A 6,163-nucleotide genomic window follows, 5' to 3' on the forward strand; every position below is an offset into this window, starting at 1 on the left:
ATACTACTTTGCTCTTGCATCACTGTATTTACTGATACCAACTAATTTCAAATTTCAAGGATGCAATTGAAACTCCAATGGCACAACAGGTATGTTTTAAACCTGTTTCTTCAACGTGTTTGGCTGTTTGCTGTTGTAACTTGCTCTATGTTGATTTCAGTTTCAATTGAATAAAGAGTTATGTTCTCATGCCATGCATATTACAAGTGTTGTTATTGCTGTGTAGTTTCCCACACTTATATTCTGTCTATGCTGCTTTGTCTTAAATAGATATGATTCGAACTGTATCTATCTTGATTTGGCAACATAAACTAGAATGATATAGACCATACAGTGACCATACTACATAGATATATGTTTGTTTCATGCTGTTATCATGTCCACCTTACTACTGAACTGGTTTACCAAAATGAGTTTCATATACTACATTGTAAACCTGAGATGTGTTTGTTTGTTTCTCTTTTAGAACACAGATAAAATATTGGAGAAGAGTACCCTGTTATGCAATGGTAAAGGAAGTAATGCAGATAAGGTTCAAGATAGTGAGACAGCCTTGTTGGTCTCCAAGAAAGCTGATAAAAACTATATTGAAGACACTGAGACAACCCCAAAGTCCTGTCTTGATGTAGTGTTCGAGTTACTGGCTACCACTGCTGGCACCAGCTCTTCGAACTCTTTGCATGAATCAGTTCGGCTTCTTGAGTCTCAACTTCAAGTTGAAAGACATCGATCAGATGTTATGCGACAGGAAGCGGAAGGACTGAGGAAGTCCCTGCAGAATTCAGATGCATACTTTCTAGTGCAACAACAAGCGCTGGAGGACTTAAGCGCCAAACAAGAGAAAGTTAATAAGCTTGCTAAGCATCTTGCCAGCATTATGGGTACCCAGGATATTGTTTCTTGAGCTCTTCTAAAGTGGTTTCAGTTCTGGACTTGTTTTGCTGCGGCATTTATATGCTGCTGTGTTCCCTATATTTGCACTGGTGGTGAACTTTGATGCCCAGTGGATGTAATATGTGTAATAGCAGTGATAGCCTAGTGTAAGTTGCTTGCTTATTTATTTCCTTGTTGTATTGTTTATTTGTTTGCTTGTGGTCAGTGCAGTTCTTTTTCTGCGATTTGCTAGTGGCTGCAATAAACTATTTTTTAAAACTAGGCCATAATAACCATGGGCTAATATTTACTGTAGTGACACTGCGCCTCCTACGGGCCGTAGAAAAAGTGGGCCTTCTACGAGCCATATAAGTAGTGGGCCTTCTACGGGCCGTAGAAGTAGTGGGCCTTCTACGGGCCGTAGAAACAGTGGGCCTTCTACGGGCTGTAGAAACAATGGGCCTTCTATGGGCCGTATCATCAATGGGCCTTATACGGGCCGTATGATCGATTGGCCAAACATGGGCCAAACAGACCGCATTCAGGCCATAAACGGGCTAGAGTTGGAATCGTCTGTTCATGGGCCGACCATAACAGGCCATCGTTAATAGGTTGTATTTGATGATGCTATGAAAACGGCCCAATGTATTAACGGACCACAAACGGGCCGACTATAACCACGGGCTGAATTTGGCCCACAAGCAGAAAATGACAGTAACGGGCCGTAAGTAAACGAATGCTGGAAATGAGCCCAAGAATAAATGGGCTCTGAGAAGGCTGAAAGATAACATGGGCTGGAAACGGCCCACCGGAATAACGGGCCGTTAATGGGTATAAAGTGATACACTGTTCTTTATGGGTCAGTTTCACCACGGGCCGTTAATGGGTGTAAAGTGATACACTGTTGATTACGGGCCAGTTTCACCATGGGCCGTTAATAGGCCAAGAGTTACGTAGGGCCTCATATGGGCTGAAAGACGTCATGCGCCATACATGGGCCAGAAGTGAAAACGGGCTGGAATCATATTGGATGGCCCAGATGACGCTACTGGGCCTAATTCAAATAGGGGTAATGGGCCTTGGGTTCGCGGGCTGTAAATGGGCTATATGCGAACAGGCCGTTAATAGGCTTTCCATGGGCCGCCCCGCTACCTTTTGACCAAGTCAAACAGGCCGGCCTTTTCACAGGAATGGGCCTCTGTTGGGCCGTGCCACGTGTCGATGTATCATAGGCACCTTCTATCCAATGAGTGGATGGCATCTGTCCCAGCGATGAGCCGACACGTGTTTCCTCCAGCCAATGATGATTTTACACGTGGAAAATCCCCATTGGTCGGGGCTGTTAACGGGTTATCGGATCCAAAACCCGACCCGATAGCTTAACGGTGTTCCGTTAGGGTGGATGCCACATGTCGGTCACCCTTGATGAAAGCACTTCTGTGACGCGCGATTTATCGTCATGGAAGTGGACACTTCCGTGATGATAATTTTGGTAATGTCATGGAACACTTCTACGACAGTACAGGTATGACTATCTTGATTCTGTCATAAATTTGTCATGGATGTACATGCATGACAGAAAACGCGACCTACTGTGACAAACACGTATCATCACGAAGTGTATTTTTTTGTAGTGTAGGTAATTGAATACTACGGGTTTAGATTACTACGGTTTTGAGAAAGAAAAATGTTGCCAAACTAGGCCTAGAGTTTTGGTAAAACCATAGTTTGTAAGGTTGTGATATTTCTTTTATCCAAACACCTCAAAACATTTTAGACTACTGTTTTTCTAGAAACCATGGTCTTGCAACAATACTACAAAAATACTCTGCAACCAATCGGGGCCTTGAAGTTTAGGTTTGTTATAAGTCATTTTGACCAAATCTATAGAAAAATGTGCTAAGATCTACAACACCGAATACTTAGTATGACTATATTTCATAAAATATCTCATGAGACTAACTTGGTCTTCTAGATGTTAATATATTTTTCTATAAACTTGGTCAAACTTAAACAAGTTTCACTTGCAATAAACTCAAAACTTTAATTATTTTGAAAGGGAGGTAGTATTTATCTTTGTTGATGATAAATGATGCATGTGTCAATTGTTTGTAGATGGTAGGATATGAGAGTTTTCTCCACATTAGAGCTTAGGTGTCTTGGCACGAGTGCCCGAAATATAGCCATTTGAAAAGTGGACATTAGGATTACAACCATTGCAATTATAAAGTGTTTGAATTACTATTGAAATGGTAGTTACAAAATAATATTAAAATATATAGAGAGAATATAGACAATCTATGCCAGCTACACCGGTACATGACACATGGTAAAGTGGGTAAGTCTAAGCAACTGAGGCTATATATAGTATATGAATGCATAGGTTGGAATATGTAAACCAACCGAATTCACCTTCTTGTATATAAATATGAATGCATACAGTGGAAGCATACACATGATACATAGAAAACAACCTATGTTTGTTTTGCATCGCAAAGCCAAACGTTAGCAATAGAGCCAAGCATAGCATGATCAGCGCATATGGATACATTAACAAGAATGGGAACAAACCAAAAGTGTTTAGTTTGGCATGGCATGGCTTGGAGAGTTTCGTGAAACCTAGCACCTGTCACCACCTGGGCATACCGCCCACAGCAAGATAAGAAGCACACAGTTGTAAAGGATAGCCAGCTATCTCTATCTAGCTAGCTAGCTCACGTCCATCCATCTGCTGCTAGTAAGAACAAAATAAGCAAAGCCTGGAAAACACCAAGGCTTCTCCCGCAAGTGTCTTGCCAGTACACGCATTAGCTACTATTTATGCACCTCCCTCTCATATCCCTAGATATCATTGAATTCCTTCCATAGATACACACATATCCATCATTGCCCCTAATATTTGTTCCACCCCAGCACCCATTTCCCAAAGAGCCTCTGCCATGGCAGACCACCTTCAAGTTCAAGAGCAACAAAAACTACTGAATCTACCACCAGGGTTCAGGTTTCAACCGACGGACATGGAGATCATCACCTTCTACCTGGTCCCCAAGGTGTTGAAGAAAGTCTTCAACACCATGGTGGTCGGGGAGGTGGACTTGAACAAATGTGAGCCATGGGATCTCCTAAAGAAGGTAAGCATGGGTGATAAGGGGCGATACTTCTTCTCCCAGAAGGATCTCAAGTACTCCACCGGGATACGGACCAACCGGGCCACGAAGGCCGGCTATTGGAAGGCCACAGGAAAGGACAAGGAGATAGTCCACCCACCGACCATGAGTATCATCGGCATGAAGAAGACGCTCGTCTTCTACAAGGGAAGGGCCCCCAAGGGGGAGAAGACAAACTGGATCATGCACGAGTACAGACTCGAGAGCGGCAAGCAACCCACACCCAACTTGCCCACTGACATCGTCAAAGCCACCACCATTAACGCATCTTCCAAGGTATTTTTAAACCTTAACTCTTAGTACTCATGACTCATGAATATGCCTGTATATGCATATCTAGCTACTAACCATTGTTGATTTGCACTAATTTAGTTTATTTGTGTTGGTAGGGGGAGTATGTGATTTGTAGAATCTTCCTTAAGAGCATTGGACTGAAGAAGGTGATGATGCCATCATATGACATGTCCATTCCCGTGTCCATGGGGGGAGAGCAACAACAGGGCTTCCTCGAATCCACTACATTGGATCCTCTCATGGACTACGACATGTTATCATCACTGGCATCGTCGCCTCTGTTGCCTACAACTTCTTTGGACCAGCCGCATACCTTTGAGGCCGGATCATTTGTGATGGGCAGTGCGGTGCTTCCAGTGATGAACAACCACTACTTTGGGAACCACTACCAACAAATGATGGCCTTGCCATAGTCATCGATGTCATTCTACAACCAACACCAGCAACAGCACATGATGGAGATGAGTGTAGACCAGGGCTTCATGGTTGGGGTCGATCCTGGGAGCTTTTCATCATCCATAGTGTCTCATGAGGATGATGTGATCTGGTTGAGCAACAACAACCAGGGTAATGGTGGCACAACAACCTCCGACGAGATCTCATCGATGAACATGGGAATGGATGGCATGTGGAACTACTGATGATCATATGCCCGCGAGAACATATACATGTGTGCATGCATAAAATAATCATCCACCGGAAGATCAGTTGATATATACCAACATCTGTATTGGTTTGTAGCTCATTTTATTTTTTAGCATGATCACAAGAGAGTTTGTAAGCATTGTCTTGCTTGGCTTGCTTCTCTTGTGCTAGTATTGTGTGTATGTGTAATGCCTTGTGTATGCACCACCCGACGGTGTATATGTGGCTACATTTCCATGTGTTGTAAAATACCTGGTAGTGTGTACAGTACATCATGCATGTTTTTAACCTATGTGGAATAAACTATTTTGTTTAATTATGGATATTTGCCTAGATGTGTTATTGTGGATTTGATTACATATGTGTATTTTATTTGGAAACAAAATTTGGGCATGCACTAATGCAGAGAGATTTCTATCCCCCCTATGAACTCTTACTTCCACTTTGATTTTTTTTAATGCATTGGTTAATTTTTTAAGAAACTGAATGTGCATGTGTATTTATACCCTATTTGTTTTGTTGATAAATGACAAAGCCATCCCCTAAGTGCTAAAAGGCATAATGGTGTAGTGATTTGTGATGGTGGAGTTGCAAGGAAATGTGAATAGCAATAATTAAAAGAGTGCATCATGTGGACCAATCCTTAGTTATGCCTAGTAAATGGTTAGTTCAACGCCCACAGTTGGACTAATACGACCGTTTGCGATAATAACATGGCGGCTATTTGTTAAAGTTGCCTAGGAAAATCAATTTATAAAAAGGTGAAACAAACATATGTGTAGGACATTCAAAATCATTTCTCAAGATCTGGCTATGAATTTGTCGGGGGTTGGATGTGACATATGCCAAAGGATGGCTTATCATGGTGGGGGCGAGTAGAACGTCGCTGGTGCCTGGAAACGGGATGAGGCGAAGGCATGCACGCCGGCGAATCTTACCCAGCTTCAGGGCTCTCTGTGGAGATAACACCCCTACTGCTGCTCTGCGGGGTCCCCGCATGATCACTATGGCAAAGTGAGTACAAGGTTGCTCCTTGAGCCGTTTTCTGGAGGTAGGAGAAGGTGAGGCTAGCTCCCTCCTTCCTATATGATCTGGTCTAGTCTAATAGGAGCGATCCCCAAAGCATGGGTGCCCCAGAGGGCTTATATGGGCCTGCCCCCCAGGGATAAAATGGTAATCCGGCT

At 43.0% G+C, this 6,163-nt stretch overlaps 1 pseudogene; it reads left to right on the forward strand.

Annotated features, from left to right (window-relative positions):
• Positions 1-3,715: 3,715 nt before the first annotated feature.
• Positions 3,716-5,298, forward strand: LOC123160520 (NAC domain-containing protein 92-like; annotated as a pseudogene).
• The last annotated feature ends 865 nt before the right edge of the window (positions 5,299-6,163 follow it).

Source organism: Triticum aestivum, chromosome 7B (assembly GCF_018294505.1).
Source record: "Triticum aestivum cultivar Chinese Spring chromosome 7B, IWGSC CS RefSeq v2.1, whole genome shotgun sequence".
Lineage (NCBI taxonomy): Eukaryota > Viridiplantae > Streptophyta > Magnoliopsida > Poales > Poaceae > Triticum > Triticum aestivum.